This window comes from Schistocerca gregaria, chromosome 1 (genome assembly GCF_023897955.1).
Source record: "Schistocerca gregaria isolate iqSchGreg1 chromosome 1, iqSchGreg1.2, whole genome shotgun sequence".
Lineage (NCBI taxonomy): Eukaryota > Metazoa > Arthropoda > Insecta > Orthoptera > Acrididae > Schistocerca > Schistocerca gregaria.
The window spans coordinates 343,965,120-343,984,849 of record NC_064920.1 but is presented as its reverse complement, the minus strand read 5'-3'; positions in this window follow the sequence as shown (position 1 = coordinate 343,984,849).

The window sequence follows — 19,730 nt, the reverse complement described above, 5'->3', positions numbered from 1 at the left end:
TAAAAATAGGCTGACGCATGTTGTCAGCCGTTGTCGGTGGATCACGATAGCAAATATGCTTCAACTTTCCCCACAGAACAAAATCCGTCGACGTCAGATCCGGTGTACGTGCGGGCCATGGTATGGTGCTTCTACGGCCAATCCACCTGTCATGAAATATGCTGCTCAATACCGCTTCAACCGCACGCGAGCTATGTGCCGAGCATCCATCATGCTGGAAGTACATCGCCATTCTGTCATGCAGTGAAACATCTTGTAGTAACATCGGTAGAACATTACGTAGGAAATCAGCATACATTGCACCATTTAGATTTCCATCGATAAAATGGGGGCCAATTATCGTTCCTCCCATAACCCACCAAGGTCTCTGATGTTCCACTTGTCGCAGCCATCGTGGATTTTCCGTTGCCCAGTAGTGCATATTAGTCTGGTTTACGTTACGCTGTTGGTGAATGACGCTTCGTCGCTACATAGAACACGTGCAAAACATCTGTCATCGTCCCGTAATTTCTCTTGTGCCCACTGGCAGAACTGTACACGACGTTCAAAGTCGTCGCCATGCAATTCCTGGTGCATAGAAATATGGTACAGGTGCAATCGATGTTGATGTAGCATTCACAACACCGACGTTTTTGAGATTCCCGATTCTCGTGCAATTTGTCTGCTACTGATGTGTGGATTAGTCGCGACAGCAGCTACAACACATACTTGAGCATCATCATTGGATGCAGGTCGTGGTTGACGTGTTCACACGTGGCTGAACACTTCCTGTTTCCTTAAATAACGTAACTATCCGGCGAACGGTCCGGCACTTGGATGATGTCCAGGATACCGATCAGCATAATAGCACACGCCCGTTGGGCATTTCGATCACAACAGCCATACATCAACACAATATCGATCTTTTCCACAATTGGTAAACGGTCCATTTTAACATGGGAACTGTATCACGAAGCAAATACCGTCCGCACTGGCGGAACGTTAAGTGATACCACGTACTTATACGTTTGTGACTATTACAGCGCCATCTATCACAAAGCGAAAAAAGTAGTCCAACTAAAATATTCATATTTCTTTATGTACTACACGAATATGTAATAAAAATGGAGGTTCCTATTTTAAAAAACGCAGTTGATATGCGTTTGACCTATGGCAGCGCCATCTAGCAAGCCAACCATAGCGCCATCTGGTTTCCCCCTTCAAGCTAGACGAGTTTCGTCCTTTGTAGTTTTTTCGTTTGATGCTTATTTCGTGAGCTATTTGGTCCGGTCACTATCAATGGACCAGCCTATATATTAAATATATTGCATATAATCATTCTGTTATATCTATTTTCCTAGAAAAAACTGGCAAATAAAAACATTTTTATCGACTATACGTTTAGTAACCCCTAAATTATAACAAAAGAGCACATACTAAGTTCTGTAGGAAACTTGTAAAATACTGACAACAGGTCAAACATGCATACAAAAAGGGGTAACATTTAGGAGGTTGTACTCTTACAATACATTGAACACACAAATTTCGTCTTCACTTTCAGCAATCTGCACCTCATCTTCTTCATCAGATTCACCCCCAGAGAATTCACTTAATGTTTCGTGATCACTCGGAATAGCATTTTCGGTGGTAAAGCTGCTCTCGGGATCGCCATCTACATCTGAACAGTGAGCATCACATTCTTCATTCCACCTTGGTAGACATTTCTCAGAGTAAGAATCTGCTTCGTTCACGTTTTCTGGATTCGTGGACGTATACCCGGGGACTCCTAAGTTCGTTGTTTACAGTGCTTTTCTTGATAACAGACTGCAGTCGTTTCATAAGGAGACCTGTCTCCCCACCATAGGAACGTAATGAGTATGGCATGCTGCCTAATCAACAAATATAGAAGTTACTACAACTTCTTACCCATGTGGAGTCCCAGAGACTTAACAAAAAAATCTCTTTTTATATTACGGTAGATGTCCAGTCAATAACAGTATGAACTTTTCTCACATAACTTGCAACAGTTATTAAATAATACCATTTATGTAAAACACTGAGCGAATTTCACGTTACTTTAATATTCCGACAGTTGCCAGTGTAGCGCTTGTTTTGATCGTCGAAAGTAAAGTTACATACTGTTATTTTTAGAAGGCAGTGTTTGTTTACAACCGCGGTCGATCGTCTAGACGGTTCAATGCCACGCAAAAGAAATACCATCTTTGATATATGACAGCTTGTGATTTTTATTAACATGAAAGAAAAACATGGAGACAAACTGCTCTCATTGTCAACATCAATAAATTACCATAGTAAGTAAATATCGTTAGACGATTCAAAAATGAGGACAATATAGATTCTGCACCCCGAAAGGGCCGACCAAACAAGTTCACTGCACGTGAAAAGAGACATCTAACACGTGTCATAAAGAAGGAGCCGCCACTGAGTGTACCCAAGTTGGCAAGTGAGATTCTTGACGAAACTGGAAAGAAGGTGCATCTTCAAACAATTAGCAGAACACTGGAGTATAGTTGTTACAATGGAAGAGTGGCTGGGAAGAAACCTTATGTGGAGAATACAATCGAAAGGAGAGATTGGACTTTGCTAAAGAGTTTAGTACGAAGGAAAAAGCATGGCAGGATGACGTGTCTACTGACAGAAAGTGAATTTAACTTTTTTGGTTGGGATGGACGAAGACTGGTGTGACGGAAGAAGAATGAAGAGTTTAAAGTAACGAATATTAAGCCGACTATAAAGGATGGTGGTGGCACTGTTCTTGTCTGGGGTTGTATATCCGTATTTCGACCTGACAGATCAGTGTTCATCGACAGTATTATGGACAAACATGTCTATTTGGATGTACTGAATAACTATTTTCGCACAAGTGATGAAAAAATGGGGATATCAAACACGTTCAAGTTCTGACAGGACAATGACCCGAAACATAAGGCTCCATCGTGCAGGAATGTTTGTTGTACAATTGCCTGAAAGTCCTACGATTACCACCTCAATCACCAGACTTTTTTAACCCATCCTACTGAGAATATGCAGAGAGACCTACAGAGACGTTTCAGCCAAACACTAATATCTCAAAAACGAATTTTTGAAGGGTCAATTAAAAGAAGAATGGGACGGTCTATGGACTGAAGAAAGATCATTAGAGTATGACGTAAGGTTTGAAAGAAACGATGCTGCAGAATGGCTCTCCGACAAGATATTAAAACATATATTTCAATATTTTTCATAAGAATTTCTCTTGAAGTAATTAGTTCTGGAAAGTGTCCGAATATTAAGGTAACGTGAAAATACGATCGAGTTGTATTGAAATCAGTTTTTAAAAGAAATTCGGTAAATTATGTTAATAAAGTATATGTGTCTATTTAAAAGACATGTAACTTAGTATAATATTTAGTTATATCTTCTCTGTTTTGTTAAGAATAAAGTTATAATGCTGCACAGAAAAAAATTTCATACCATGGGATATTAAAATTATTCACTGTATGTACATATTATTCTTGGAATAATAACACACACCCGGATACCCGCGCGTGTTAAAGCACCACTTCCGGGACGGGCAGGGCAGGTGTGCTCCACCAGGTACATAACGACAACGATCGGTTTGCCGGTCAGCCGGCATGTCGTTTCTATGCGGTTTCTCAGCAGGTGAACACCGAACTGGTACCCAAAGCCCAACTCAGGTACGCGATTCGTAAATACTTAGAAAGCTCTAGCACACTTTCACATGCACAACACTGCACACAGACACTCAGGGTGCAGACATTCCCTCCGGGATGGTGAGGAGGGGGGAGAGGGGGAGGGGTTGGGAGATCAGCACAGAGAGGACATCAGGCCGTGCCTTAAATTAACCATGTCAAATCCTAGCTGCGTGGATGGGGGACAAAGGCACAACAAAGGAGAAGCACACTCTCTAAATAACAAACAATATAAATACAAATTGCCAGTTGCATTGTTAGAAATAATAGAAACCATTTTGCACATCAAAGGGAATTAAGATATCATACTTTCGGTGTGTGTTTAGCATTGTCTTATGTTTGTTACAGACTTAAAAGTACTGTCTTTTTTCGGTCCTTTTCCTGTTGGAGCAGGAACCTCGGGTTATGACTGATAGCTCTGAATAGTTTAGTCAATAACATTTCCCCACTTTTCGAAATTCAAGAAGGATTTATTGTATATCTCGATCAGCTTAAACGTTTATAACATTGTACACGATAATGAAGTTCTGTCGTTTGAGCACCAATCCATAACGAAATATCGCGGGGGTGGCGCAGTGGTTATCACACTGTTGTGGCTCGCATTCTGGAGCATGACGGCTCAATTCCATGTCGGGCCAGACTGATTTAGGTTTTCCGTGATTTCCCTAAATCACTCCAGGGAAATGTCCGGATGGTTCCTTTGAAAGGGCGCAGCCGACTTCCGTCCCCATGCTTCCCTAATCCGATGAGGACGATGACCTCGCAGTTTGGTCTCTTTCCCTAAACTAACCAACCCGACCCCCATAATGAAATTTTAGTTAGTACTCTTTAAATGTTTATAAATGTGAGATAAAGCCTATAACCAAGAAAAAGATCGTATAGTGTCCGACTACAAGATTGGTGGTTCACGTGTTAAGCACATTGCGCTGTAAAGATAGCTAGAAGTATTACTAACGAGCTACATGGAAATTGTTATGAACGCCTTATCCGAAAATTATCTTGAGCAGATAATTAGGTAACACATCAGATCTTGAGGTTACCAACAGGCCCGAACTTACCTACTGAGCGTGGAACAGGGAATCAGTGATCATTGAGGTCGTTTCTGAACCACTGAATACGGCTGTGAATAGCAATGTAAATAAAGGTAGAAAGCTATTTCCGTTTTCGAAGAGCGACAAAAAAACAGATATCAGTTTATCTGAGCGATCAATATGAAAAAATCCATCTCCAGAACCGTCAACTTTTGGGCAATAGTGAGGAAAGTTCAAGGGTGTGAGTTCAAGTTGGGAGGGGTCGAAAGGCCCGTCGTGTTTCGACAGCCGTACTGGAAAGCTGCTACGAAAGCATAGAGACCTTCACTGCAAGCCAAAGCCAAAGCCTCACAGACAAAGTAAATCTTAACTGAACCAAAATTAGCCTAAAGAGAACCACGCATTAAGCGTTCAACGAATTCGAAAGTAAAATTCTATCTGCCGACTTGACAGAAAGTCCTCTGAGGTTTCGGGCTGAAGTCAGTAAACGGATCGAAGCCATCTTTTCAGACACTTTGTGGCCATAATAGCATCGAAACGGAGGATGACACAGAGAATATCAAAATATTAACTGTTTTTCTCCTAAAATATTTCACTAACGAAGATGGTGTTGCAATTTCTCCTTGACATAGTCGCACGAAGGACGAAATGTCAAGTATCGAAATAAGTGACCATGCAATAGACAAGCAACTGAAATCTCTCAACAACGGGAAGGTCATTGCACTTGATGGGATGAAAATACGATCTTACGTAGGGGGGACTACGTGTAACAACTCTTCCAGCATCAATGTATCCTAGGGCGCTGGGAGTTCCTGGTTATAAAAAAAGCACAGGTGTTTCCTGTTTTTAAGAAAGGTATTGAAGAGACGAGCGAAATCATAGGCCAATATCTTTGACGTCGGTGTGTTGTAGAATTTCAAAACACGTTTAAGCTCGAGTGTTATGATATTTCTGGAGACAGAGAATCTCCCCTGAAAAAATCCTGATGGGTTCCGAGAAAAACGATCGTGTGAAATCCAGATAGCCCTATTCCTCCATGAGATTTACAAAGAAGGAGTGCAGGCGCCCAGGTAGATAGCGTGTTCCCAGACTTCCGGAAGACATTCGACACATGTTGCCTAATGAACAAAGTACTATCGCATGGAATATCAGCCTAACTGTGCGACTAGATGGAGAAGTTTCTAGTAAACAACACAGCATGTCGTTCTCAACGGACAGAAGTCGTGAGACGTAAAAGTAAATTCGAGCATGCCCCAAGGGAGTGTTATAGGACCATTACTTTTCGTAATATATGAAAATGATATACTGGGTAACATTGGAAGTTCCACGAGGCTTTTTGCGAATGTTGCTGATATACATAAAAATTCTCAAAGCCCGAACATTCTACTGAAATGGAGGAAGACTTACAGAGGATCGACGCTTGGAGCACGGGATTCGCAGATGAGCCCTAACATAAACAAACTGAAAATTATAAATAACGTTTTACTTAAATCTCTGAATGGAACTGAACCTTCTAAAACTGCTGAGTGTTTGTCTTTATCGTAACACTGACCTACAGAATTTTCCCTGACAAATACGACTCAAACTTATTGTGTTCATTAATGACCAAGAATATACAAACACAACGCAATCTGACTATTAAATAACACAAAAGAACGGCCCTGAATTAGAAGAAATCCTAACAGTAACGCATACATTTCATAAGTCACTTACCTCACGGAAAATCTCCATGCCACGAATTACAGAAAATACAGCAGGTATATATCCAGCTAAATGAAAAGATTCTAACTACTGTAGGCTCTAGCTATGAATAGACATTTGGTTAGCAAAGGAAAGATTTTGTTGCAGAGCAAACAATGTATTTAGCAGATTTTACCTTAATCATGTGACATCCGGTTTCAAAAATTATATAATCGTCCTTGACATGCAGTTCCAAAAATAATCGTCAATAATTCCATTGCCTACATTTCACAATTCATGTCCAACCAATATTAAATCTCCATGATGGACACGCGTCCAGACCGTCCACTCCCGCTGTAAGTAGGCTGTTAAGGTTTTTATGTTGGCTAGCACTCTGTATGAAAATCAATGACTGTGCTGTGTGCAGTCTGTGGCTGGTTGGACTCATTGTTGGAATATTCGCTTGTGTTGTGTTTGGCAGTTGAATGGGAAAAGCGCGTAGCGTTGCGCAGTTGGAGGTGAGCCACCATTAGTGGTGGATGTGGAGAGAGCTGCCAGAGTTGTGAGAGGTCACTATAAGCGGACGATCTGGACATATGTCCGCAAGAAAAAGGAAATTTGTAAAGATGGATGTCATGAATTGATAGATATACATATATGATGACTTTTTTACATTATTAAGGTGAATACATTGTTTGTTCTCTATAAAAATCTTTCATTTGCTGCTAACTATGCCTATCAGTAGTTAGTGCCTTCGCTAGTTACAATCTTTTATTTACCTAGCAGTATTGGCGCTCACTGTATTGCATTTATTCGAGTAACTAAGATTTTTGTGAGGTAAGTGATTCATGAAAAGTATGGATTATTGAAAGTCAGATTGCGTAGTGCTAAAAAAATATTGTGTGTCAGTTTAGTGATTCTTAGAATAAGTAAAGAGCGAAATGTCTGAGTACGTTGAGTTTTCCTCAGCTGTCTGAAAATCAAATAACGTAAAAGTTTACCAGCACAGTAATTCATAATTTTTTCTAAGGGGACGTTTCACCACTAACACAGCTTCTAACCTCCATCACTGATAACTATTGACTCCTCACTTCTAGTCCTACCAGCCACAGAGTCTCTTACAGAGGGTGAACAGTGCTGTCAGTGATATTAATGCAGTCTATAGCGCGTCATAGTGCTGCCAACATACAAACACGTAAACAGGCTAACTTACAAAATGTAACACGTTACGCACAAACAGGCAGAGAGACCCATTACTGTATCGCTATACATGGTAAAACAATCACTCGAAGCAGTCACATCCATATAATATCTAAGAGTGTGTGTACAAAGCGACTGAAAGTGGAATCTAAACATAAACTTAATCGTTGGTACAGTAGATGCCAGACTGAGGTTGGTTGGAAGAATTTTCAGGAAATGCAAGCCAACCAGAAAGAAGGTTGTATACGATACCCTCGTTCGATCGATACTTGAATATTGCTCGTCCGTATGGGATCCGTACCAGACAGGATCGATAGAGGAAATAGAGAATGTCCAAAAACGAGCAGTACATTTCGTTACAGGTTCATTTAGTGAGCGCGAAAGTATCGCGGAGATGCTCAGCTAAATCCAGTGCCAGACACTGCAAGAGAGGCGTTGTGCACCACGGCGTGATTTACTGTTAAAATTCCGAGAGCGTACGTTCGTAGATGAGTCAACCAACATACTGCTTCCACCTACACGTATTTCAGGGAAAAAAAACCATGAGAGTAGAACAAGAGAAAGATTCGAGATCACGCGGAGGTTTACAGTCATCCTCCCAGCAAACCATCGCAACTGGAACAGGGAAAGGGCGACTTGACAGTGGCACACAATGTTTCCTCTGCCGCACCCCGTACAGCGATCTACGGAGTATAGATGTAGACGTAGATGTAGAACGATCACGTCAAATGAGTATCAGCGAAGACCGGTGGAAGACGAGATTTGTTGTAAGGGTTCGGGAAAAATGCAATCCTCTTTTGAAGAAAATAACGTACAAGATGCTAGTGCAACTTATTCGATAGAATTTTTCGAGTGGTTTTAGCCTTTACCATGAAGCCAAGACAACAGATGTTGAACGAGTTCAGGGTGGTGCAGTCCGTACGAAAGTGTAACAGAAATGCACGGAGAGCTTCAATTGGAAATACTGAAAGCAAGATGACGTAGTACTCGCAAAACCCTATCGGGTAAATTTAGAGAACACAGTTTTGATGTATGCTGTGAGACCATTGTGCTGCCAGCAACGTGTTCAAATGGTTCAAATGGCTCTAATCACTATGGAACTTAACATCTGAGGCCATCAGGTCTCTAGACTTAGAACTACTTTAACCTAACTAACCTAAGGACAATACACACATCCTGCCCGAGGTAGGATTCGAACCTGCGACCGTACAGCAGCGCGTTTCCGGACTGAAGCACCCAGAACCACTCGGTGACAACGGCCGGCTCTCACGTAGGGATCGAGAGAGATTAGGGTTCGTACAGTCCTTATGCATCGCACAACACTTGAATTGAATACGAAGTTACTTGGAGATAGTGAGTGAGCTGTGCGCGCTAGAAAATAGAGTGCCAAGTGGAGAAATTGGAACACTTCAGAAATATGCATTAAATGAATCCGTAATTCCGAATAAGGACAACTATCACTTGGAGACTATGAAAATTTGTGTCGGACAGGGAGTCAATCCCGGATTTACCGCTTATCGCGTGCGTTCGGCTTACCATTTGGCTACCAGTACACGACTCACGGCCAGACACAAACTTCCATTTGTCATCAACCACGCTCCTACGACCTGTACTCGTACATCCGTAGTGTATGTTCCCGTGCAGGTCAGCTGTCGCACGTGGAAGTCGCTTGCCCGGTATCGGCAGATATATACGATATTGCAGTCCCTGTGTTATACTGATTATGATGCAGACTCCCTTTGAACATACATGCACGTCCAAAGGAACTTTGCATCGTAATCAGAATAACACAGGTACTGCAATATCGTATTTTCGACACAAGTTCAGCTAAATCCAGTGCCAGACGCTGAAAGCGTAGGCTGCCAGAATCATTTTCGCACTGTATGCGGATAATGCCATTCAGCATAGGAAGGCACGAAGATGGTTTTCACGTTTTAAGGAGGATCGTTTTTACCACTTAGTGATTCTCCACATTCATGATACCACTCCGTCTTCAGGCCACAAGTGGCCCATCGGGACCATCCGACCGCCGTGTCATCCTCCGAGGACAATGCGAATAGGACGGACATGGGGTCAGCACACCGCTCTCCCGGTCGTTATGATGGTATTCTTGACCGAATCCGCTACTATTCGGTCGAATAGCTCCTCAATTGGCATCACGAAGCTGAGTGAACCCAGAAAAATGGCAACAGCGCACGGTGGCCTGGATGGTCACCCATCCAAGTGCCGACCACGTCCGTGATCTCACGGGAACCGGTGTAGCCACTGCGGCAAGGCCGCTGCCACTCCACAATCATGAAGGTCTTCAAAATTTGTTGAAGATAGTTTAAACGTATTACCCATAATGATCCATGTTAGTGTACTCGAGAACTACGATCATTCCACAATCGTGTGACATTTACATGGAATAGGGAAGGTTCGAAACTCGGATCTAGGTACCACATGTTCTAAACCAAAATCACGTAAATCAGTGGGTGGTCACATGTGCATCTCAGCTTGCTCTGCATCAATTGAGTGGTGAACAACACCCACCATTCGTATCCTTTATTGTTGTTTGTGAGGAGAAATGGTACCTTTAAGCTAACATAAGGAAAAGAAAATGACTGAGCTCACATGGAGCAGTGGCTCCCCATACAAAGACTTGTGCGCATCTACAAAAGATAACGTTAAGCAAGTGGTGGAACAGCATCGGTGTAGTGTACTACGAATTGCTTTCCAGAGGTGTAACCGTTAGCGCTGACATTTATTCTCAACAACTAAGGCGTCTTGTCGACGCTTTTCAAGAACAACGACCAGCAAGCAATGCTGCTCGACAATAACGCCCGCCTGCATTCTGCTAGATCTACGGAAAACACTATACAGGAGTTGGGCTGGGAAGTCAGTATGCACCCATCTTATTCACTTGATCTTGCGCCCTCGGATTTTCGAATTTTCCGCTCTCTGTCAAACAACTTTCAAGGAACTTCCTTTCCGCTCCAAACATGCCTCGCCGATTATTCGCCTCAAAACATTGTGATTTCTACAGTCGCGGAATCGGAAAATTACTCAGCGGAGGCAGATTGTTATAAATAGTGAAGGAAAATATATTATTGATGACTTAAGTATCTGTTAAGTGTACCTGTCGCGTTTATTAAACTCACGGAAGAACGCTACGAACTTATCCACCAACTTAATACGAGAGTGAGTCAAATGAAAACCTTAAATTTGTAATAACAAATCGAAATTTCGCGCCGTTATCCTGTAAGTTGGTAAGCGTACTACAAACAGCCTGCAGAATGGTCTGTAGGTGGCAGCATAGTGCAGATGCACACATACCGTCGCAGTATCAGTATAAAGATGGCTGCCTCACTTGTACCAGGGAAGAACAGCGTTCTGTGACTCGGTTTTTGCGTAGTGAAGGTGTGAAACCTATTGAAATTCATCGACGAATGAAGGTTCAGTACTGTGATGCATGTTTGTCACACCAGAAAGTCTACGAATGGAGAAGGATGTTCGCAAATGGTGTGGTTTCAGTGGAAGATGTTCCTCGTCCAGTTCAGGCACAACGAGTTGTGACTCCACAGAACATTGCAGCAGTTGAAGCCATAGTGAAGGAAAACCGCCGAGTGACACTGAAAGACATTGCAGCATGTTTACAGATTAGTCATGGGTTAGCTCACCACATTGTGCAGGATGTGCTCCAGTTTCACAAAGTGTCTGCAAGATGGGTGCCACGTCAGCTGACTCCTGAAACGAGAGAACGGCGAGTTGATGCTTGTGAAGAACTTCCTCGGCGCTTTGAACGAGAAGGTAATGGCTTCCTTGCAAGAATTGTTACTGGGGACGAAACCTGGTTTCACTGCCATCAAACGGAAACGAAGAGAGCGAGCAAGTAATGGCGCCATTCCTCATCACCGAAACCAAACAAGTTTCAAACAGAACCATCAGCAAGGAAGGTTATGCTGACTCTCTTTTGGGACGAAAAAGGCGTCATTTTGGAGCATAACATGCCTAGAGGGACCACTGTCACCAGTGCATGATACACAGATCTCCTAAAAAATCATCTGCGACCTGCAATCAAATCAGAGCGACGTGGATTGCTGTCAGCAGGTGTCCTTTTGCAACATGACAATGCGAGGCTCCACACTGCCCTTACAATAGTTGCAACAATCACAGACCTGCATTTTGAGTGTCTTCCTCATCCACCTTACTCACCAGAACGTGCGCCAAGTGATTTCCATATGTTTGGGCCATTCAGAGACGCAATGGGAGGAAAGAAGTTTGTTCTGATGAAGAGGTACGCCACGCGGTGCATGAATGGCTGCGCGGACTACCAAAATAGCGGAACAAACACTGGTAGCAGTTACTTCTGTAAAATATCTGGGAATATGCGTGCGGAACGATTTGAAGTGGAATGATCATATAAAATTAATTGTTGCTAAGGCGGGTACCAGGTTGAGATTCATTGGGAGAGTCCTTAGAAAATGTAGTCCATCAACAAAGGAGGTGGCTTACAAAACACTCGTTCGACCTATACTTGAGTATTGCTCATCAGTGTGGGATCCGTACCAGATCGGGTTGACAGAGGAGATAGAGAATATCCAAAGAAGAGCGGCGCGTTTCGTCACAGGGTTATTTGGTAAGCGCGACAGCGTTACGGAGATGTTTAGCAAACTCAAGTGGCAGACTCTGCAAGAGAGACGCTCTGCATCGCGGTGTAGCTTTCTGTCCAGGTTTCGAGAGGGTGCGTTTCTGGATGAGGTATCGAATATATTGCTTCCCCCTACTTCTGCCTCCCGAGGAGATCACGAATGTAAAATTAGAGAGATTCGAGGCTTTCCGGCAGTCGTTCTTCCCGCGAACCGTACAGGACTGTAACAGGAAAGGGAGGTATTGATAATGGCGCGTGAAGTGCTCTCCGCCACACACTGTTGGGTGGCTTGCGGAGTATAAATGTAGAAGAAATTTTTTCTAAAGGAATTTATGCACTTTGTAAGCGATGGAGGACTGGGGGAGATTATGTTGAAAAGTGATACAGCTTTGTACCACTTCTGCACAGTAAATAATATTTTAAAAAATATTTAAGGTTATCATTTGACTCACCCTCGTATAATGATTTCATCTCTCATGTCTGCTCCTCTTAATTTGTTCCCTATCGTCGTAATTTCCCACTACGCTGAGAGGCGCTATTCAGTCTGGTTGTCGGCACGGGTCATAATATTTTGCGTCATTAGAGTATTTAGATTTAGTAGTTGAAGTTCTGTGCGACGTACACTCCGCTGTCGATTGAATTTGGGCGGCGGCGAAATGCAGCGGCAGTTGTTCATCAGCAGCGTCCTCTGGTGGTCCGCTGTGAATCCGCCACCCTCGTGGACCGTCGGCAGTGACAGATGCGGGGCACGGCGCCATTGTAGAGCGCGATTGCTGCGCCCCCGGGGGGCACTTACCGCCCTAAGTGCGCCGCCAAGGGGTCGGCCGATCCTCTCGTCAGGAACCACGCACTGCTCTGCCGTCTGTGGCAGCCGTGCTTTATTTATGTTTAAACTCAGGTCAGCCGGAGACAGACTTAATCACTGGCCAATGCGGTAAAGCTCCAGAACCGCCATGGAGAGGGTGGTAACCGTACAGCCCAAGGGAGTGTGCCGCATTCGGCGATAAGTAGTTCATGAGCCAATATAAGACTAAAGACAACTGCAAATGAAATTATCATTTATCAACTCTGGATCTTGTTAAACTTCGTGGCTGTTTTTCAACTAATGATTTTTGACGGTGAACACCGTTATTCACAAATAGCAAGTCTGTTAAAAAGCATTTCAATAACATGATTGGTTTCTAGTTTTCATGCTCATCTTCAGATGCCTACAATTGTTTAATTACAGTAATAAATTTGTGAGCTGCATGTTCTCGGCTTCTTCACTGGATATTCTTTGTAGATGACTTGAATGACGTATTACATGAAAACGAATATTTCTTTGCTCGTCATGTATGCGTTCCTGTTGTGCTCACGCCCGCAAAGTTTTCTGTAGAGATGAGTAGCACCTACCTCTCATACTGGTGACTGTGAGGGTCAAAGCAAGATGAGACAGAACACCTGGAGCAATTTCAGTGGAATATGGTATCAACGTGATTCATTATTTCTATAAAAGCTTTGTGGCAATAAGAAACTCCTACTACTGCTGGAGCTGAGGGTAACGATGAGGGCACTAACATTTACAGTATGTGATCAAAAGTATCCGGACACCTGGCTGAAAAAAGTTCGTGGCGCTCTCCATCGGTAATTCTGGAATTTAATATGGTGTTGGCCCAACCTTAGCTTCCACCCATGCAGGCATACGTTCAGTCAGGGGCTGGAAGGTTTCTCGGGGAATGGCAGCTCATTCTTCACGGAGTGCTGCACTGAGGAGACGTATCGATGTCGATCGGTGAGGCTTGGCACGAAGTCGGGTTTCCAAAACATTCCAAAGGTAGGATTCAGGTCAGGACTCTGTGCAGCCCAGTCCATTGCAGGGATGTTATTGTCGTGTAACCACTCCGCCTGTGGATCGTGTTGAAAGATGCAGTCGTCATCCCCGAATTGCTCTTCAACAGTGGGAAGCTAGAAGGTGCTTAAAACATCAATGTAGGCCTGTGCTGTGAAAGTGCCAGGCAAAACAACAAGAGGTGCAAGCCTCCTCCATGCAAAACACGACCTGTCCATTACATCACCACCTTTGAATTTTACTGTTGATACTACACATGCTGGCAGATGAAGTTAACCAGGCATTCGCCATACCCACAACCTGCCATCGAATCGCCAGATTGTGCACCGTTATTCGTCACTCTACACAACGTTTTTCCACTGTTCAATCGTCCAGCGTTCACCCTCCTTACACCAAGCGAGGCGTCGTCTGCCGTTTACTGGCATGATGTGTGGCTTATGAGCAGCCGCTGGACCATTACATCCAAGTTTTCTCACCTCCCTCCTAACTGTCATAGTACTTGCAGTGGCTCTTGATGCAGTGTGGAATTCCTGTGTGATGGTCTATTATACATTACGACCCTCTTCAACTGTCGGCGGTCTCTGTCAGTCAACAGACGAGTTCGGCCTGTACACTTTTGTGCTGTACGTGTTCCTTCACGTTTCCACTTCACTACGACTTCGGAAACAGTGGACCTAGGGATATTGAGGACTGTGGAAATCTCGCATACAGACGTTTGACACAAGTGACACCCAACCACCTGACCACGTTCAAAGTTAGTTGAGTTCCGCGGAGCGCCCTATTCTACTCTCCCATGATGTCTAATGACTAGTGAGGTCGCTGATATGGAGTACCTGGCAGTTGGTGGCAGCACAATGCATCATATATGGAAAACGTATGTTTTTGGGGGTGTCCGGATACTTTTGATCACATAGTGTAGAATGGACCGAAAATGACCTAACGTTTTTGTTTCCCTGTATAGGTGACTGGGAATACTTTAAAAATTTTCGTTGTTCCGTGTGTCATCCACATCGAGCTTCAGCGCCAAAAATCATGCCACCCAGTTTAATACCACAACAGAGGAGAATGATACATTTGCGAAGAGGCACTTCTACACACATCAAAAATAGTTTTGTATCATCTCGGTTCCGAGAGTTCCGGAACCTGTACAGAAAACTGGAATACAGATCAATATAAACATTATTTCCGCCCTTTTCATTGCTCATGGAAACACACATTGCATGTTGTACCACCACACAGCGAGACCTTCAGAGGTGGTAGTCTAGATTTCTATACACAACGATACCTCTAATACCCAGCAGCACGTCCTTTTACATTGATGCACGCCTATATTCGTCGTGGAATTGATGCGTGGTGATATTCGTCGTGGCATACCATCCACAAGTTCATCAAGGCACTGTTGGTCCAGATTGTCCCACTCCTCAACGGCGAGTCGGCGTAGATCCTTCAGGCTAGGTGGTGGGTCACGTCATATATAAACAGCCCTTTTCTATCTGTCCCAGGCAGGATTCGTGTCTGGAGAACATGCTGGCCACTCTAGTTGAGCGATGTCGTTATCCTGAATGAAGTCATTCACAAGATGTGCACGATAGAGGCGCAAATTGTCGTCCTGGCCTACATGCTGCCGATATGGTTGCAGTATCGGTCGGAGGACAGCATTCACATATCGTACAACGGTTACGGCGCCTTCCATGACCACCAGCGGCCTACGTCGGCCCTCGATAATGCCACCCCAAAACAGCAGGGAACCTTCACCTTGTTGCACTCGCTGGACACTGTGTCTAAAGCGTTCAGCCTGACCACGTTACCTCCAAACATGTCTCCGGCGATTGTCTGCTTGAAGGCATATGCGACACTCATCGGTGAAAGAACATGATGCCCGTCCTGAGCGGTCCATTCGACATGTTAGGTCCATCTGTACCGCGCTGCATGGTGTCGTGCTTGCAAAGATGGACGTGGGTGTGAAGTAGCGCAGCATGCAGCCTATTGCGCATAGCTTGAGTCGTAACACGACGTTCTGTGACTGCACGAAAAGCATTATTCAACATGGTGCTTTCAGGGTTTCTCCTATCCATAATCCATAGGTAGCGGTCATCCACTGCTGTAGTAGCCCTCGGGTGACCAGAGCGAGGCATGTCATCAACAGTTCCTGTCTCTCTGTATCTCCTCCATGTCCGAACAACATCGCTTTGGTTCACTCCGGGACTCTTGGATACTTTCCCTGTTCAGAGCCCTTCCTGACACAAAGTAACAATGAGGACGCGATCGAACCGCGGTATTCACCGTCTAGCCATGGTTGAACTACAGATAACACGAGCCGTGTACATCCTTACTGATGGATGATTGTAACTGATCAGCTGTCGGACAACCTTCGTCTAATAGGCCCATGCGTCTTTGTTTACGTCTTTGAGCTGGTTTAGTCACATCTCTGAACAGTCAAACGGACTGTATCTGTGATACAATATACATAGTCAAAGTCTATCTTCAGGAGCTCTGGGAACCGGGGTGATTTCTCGAATCGACAATCAGTTACTGGCAGAATTAACAAGTTTCTCAGAATTCAGACGAAACTGCCTGGCGAACTTGAAACGTTAATGTTCAAATTTCTAAACTCGTGTTTCCATCTGTTTGGTATCTGATAAATTAGTAAAACTAATTTTCATATCGAAGTGTGTAAACTTCGATGGAGAGCCACAGAACTGTGTTAAAACTAAATTCTGATAGGAAGTAAGTGAAGCTCATTCCAAACGATGCGAAATTCAGGCTAGCCAAACAATTCAGCTGAGAGAAAGCAATCCATTTTCCATGATATTTACATAATCTATTTGACTGCAAAACAAATGACTGAATACTTTTAGTCTTTCTTTCAGCTTCGCAGACAATCACTGTACCAGAACAGTTACTACGATTATGGAGCAAATGGACATAAAAATTAACGCATCTGACTATCTTTTAAAACTGTTTGTAAGTTCCCAACACAATACTTCTCTGAAATCTTTTACCTATTGGAAACCCCTGAAGTGGTATGATATTTTTACAAACACATTCCGACAATCATTGTACCTTACAGTGGACATGAATTTTGATGATAATTAAATTTGTTGGCCTACCTGTGCACACAGATCGCTCATCTGTTCTGCAACCTGTTACTATTAGGAATATCCATATGACTGCCCGAAACCCAATTTCGTTTGCCGTACTTGCCATGTGCAGCGGAAGACAGTCTCTTAACAATTTTCACAAAAATGCTTCTGCAGCACTCAACTAGCGATGTGCTATGCAAATACACTCCTGGAAACTGAAATAAGAGCACCGTGAATTCATTGTCCCAGAAAGGGGAAACTTTATTGACACATTCCTGGGGTCAGATACATCACATGATCACACTGACAGAACCACAGGCACATAGACACAGGCAACAGAGCATGCACAATGTCGGCACTAGTACAGTGTATATCCACCTTTCGCAGCAATGCAGGCTGCTATTCTCCCATGGAGACGATCGTAGAGATGCTGGATGTAGTCCTGTGGAACGGCTTGCCATGTCATTTCCACCTGGCGCCTCAGTCGGACCAGGGTTCGTGCTGGACGTGCAGACCGCGTGAGACGACGCTTCATCCAGTCCCAAACATGCTCAATGGGGGACAGATCCGGAGATCTTCCTGGCCAGGGTAGTTGACTTACACCTTCTAGAGCACGTTGGGTGGCACGGTATACATGCGGACGTGCATTGTCCTGTTGGAACAGCAAGTTCCCTTGCCGGTCTAGGAATGGTAGAACGATGGGTTCGATGACGGTTTGGATGTACCGTGCACTATTCAGTGTCCCCTCGACGATCACCAGAGGTGTACGGCCAGTGTAGGAGATCGCTCCCCACACCATGATGCCGGGTGTTGGCCCTGTGTGCCTCGGTCGTATGCAGTCCTGAGTGTGGCGCTCACCTGCACGTCGCCAAACACGCATACGACCATCATTGGCACCAAGGCAGAAGCGACTCACATCGCTGAAGACGACACGTCTCCATTCGTCCCTCCATTCACGCCTGTCGCGACACCACTGCACGATATTGGGGCGTGAGCGGAAGACGGCCTAACGGTGTGCGGGACCGTAGCCCAGCTTCATGGAGACGGTTGCGAATGGTTCTCGCCGATACCCCAGGAGCAACAGTGTCCCTAATTTGCTGGGAAGTGGCGGTGCGGTCCCCTACGGCACTGTGTAGGATCCTACGGTCTTGGCGTGCATCCGTGCGTCGCTGCGGTCCGGTCCCAGGTCGACGGGCACGTGCACCTTCCGCCGACCACTGGCGACAACATCGATGTACTGTGGAGACCTCACGCCCCACGTGTTGAGCAATTCGGCGGTACGTCCACCTGGCCTCCCGCATGCCCACTATACGCCCTCGCTCAAAGTCCGTCAACTGCACATACGGTTCACGTCCACGCTGTCGCGGCATGCTACCAGTGTTAAAGACTGCGATGGAGCTCCGTATGCCACGGCAAACTGGCTGACACTGACGGCGGCGGTGCACAAATGCTGCACAGCTAGCGCCATTCGACGGCCAACACCGCGGTTCCTGGTGTGTCCGCTGTGCCATGCGTGTGATCATTGCTTGTGCAGCCCTCTCGCAGTGTCCAGAGCAAGTATGGTGGGTCTGACACACCGGTGTCAATGTGTTCTTTTTTCCATTTCCAGGAGTGTATATAAACACATTGATAAAAATAAAGACTGATAAATGAGAAACTAATCTTAATGACTGATAGATGAGAACAAAGCAATACACCCTTTCGTAAAGTTTTCACAACTAGATAAGCTAGTAAAAAATTTTCTTAACAATTTTGCTGTCTACAATTACTTTCCTTGACACATATTTAAATTATAACTCAAATCCATGAGCTTCACTGTGAAACTTCTTACAATCAACTTTAATCATAGACGACGTTCTTCAATAAGAAACTGCACAGTTACGAATGTATATAAAAACTAGATTGCCTGAGAAAACTATCCTAGTATTCTTTCAGCCATACCATCTCAGTTCCACAATTTTTTTCCCTTAGACTAAATTAATATAAAATCCTTTACAAATAATGCTGCCTCCACTACACGGCAGGTCAGCTTCTATCCTCATCAAAGCAAGTACATAGCCAGATTGTCTAACATATTCTGCTGCTACTCCAACAAGGTAAAGCTAACGTCTCTGACCGACATCAGTGGTCTCAAGAACAGCTTTACAAAAAATACGGTTGTATCAATAACAAAGCAGTTGAGTACATTTATCAAATTCACTTCATTCACATTTATTGTCAAATCCTCTTGAAAATCGACATTGCAAGCGGGACAGTCCCTTTTCATCAACCTTCCTGTATTAAACAAGGATTTTGCAGAGTTGTTTCTGCTGATACAATTACAGGAAGTGCTCCAAGAATGCTCTAAAAGAAACAGTCACAAAAGCATGATACAATATGTGTGGTTACAGGTACCTGGGATGGGTTACAACGTATGCAAGGTATCAGTGAAAAGGTACAAAGTGATATAATTGTGGTACATAAGTTTAAATTCGAGTAACAGTACATATATGCAAACAAGTGTACAAAGTTTCCTGTAATAAATCAGTTTACATAGTTGTCGTGAAACAGAAGAGGTGGCATAACAAGATACTTGCTTTGGTAAAA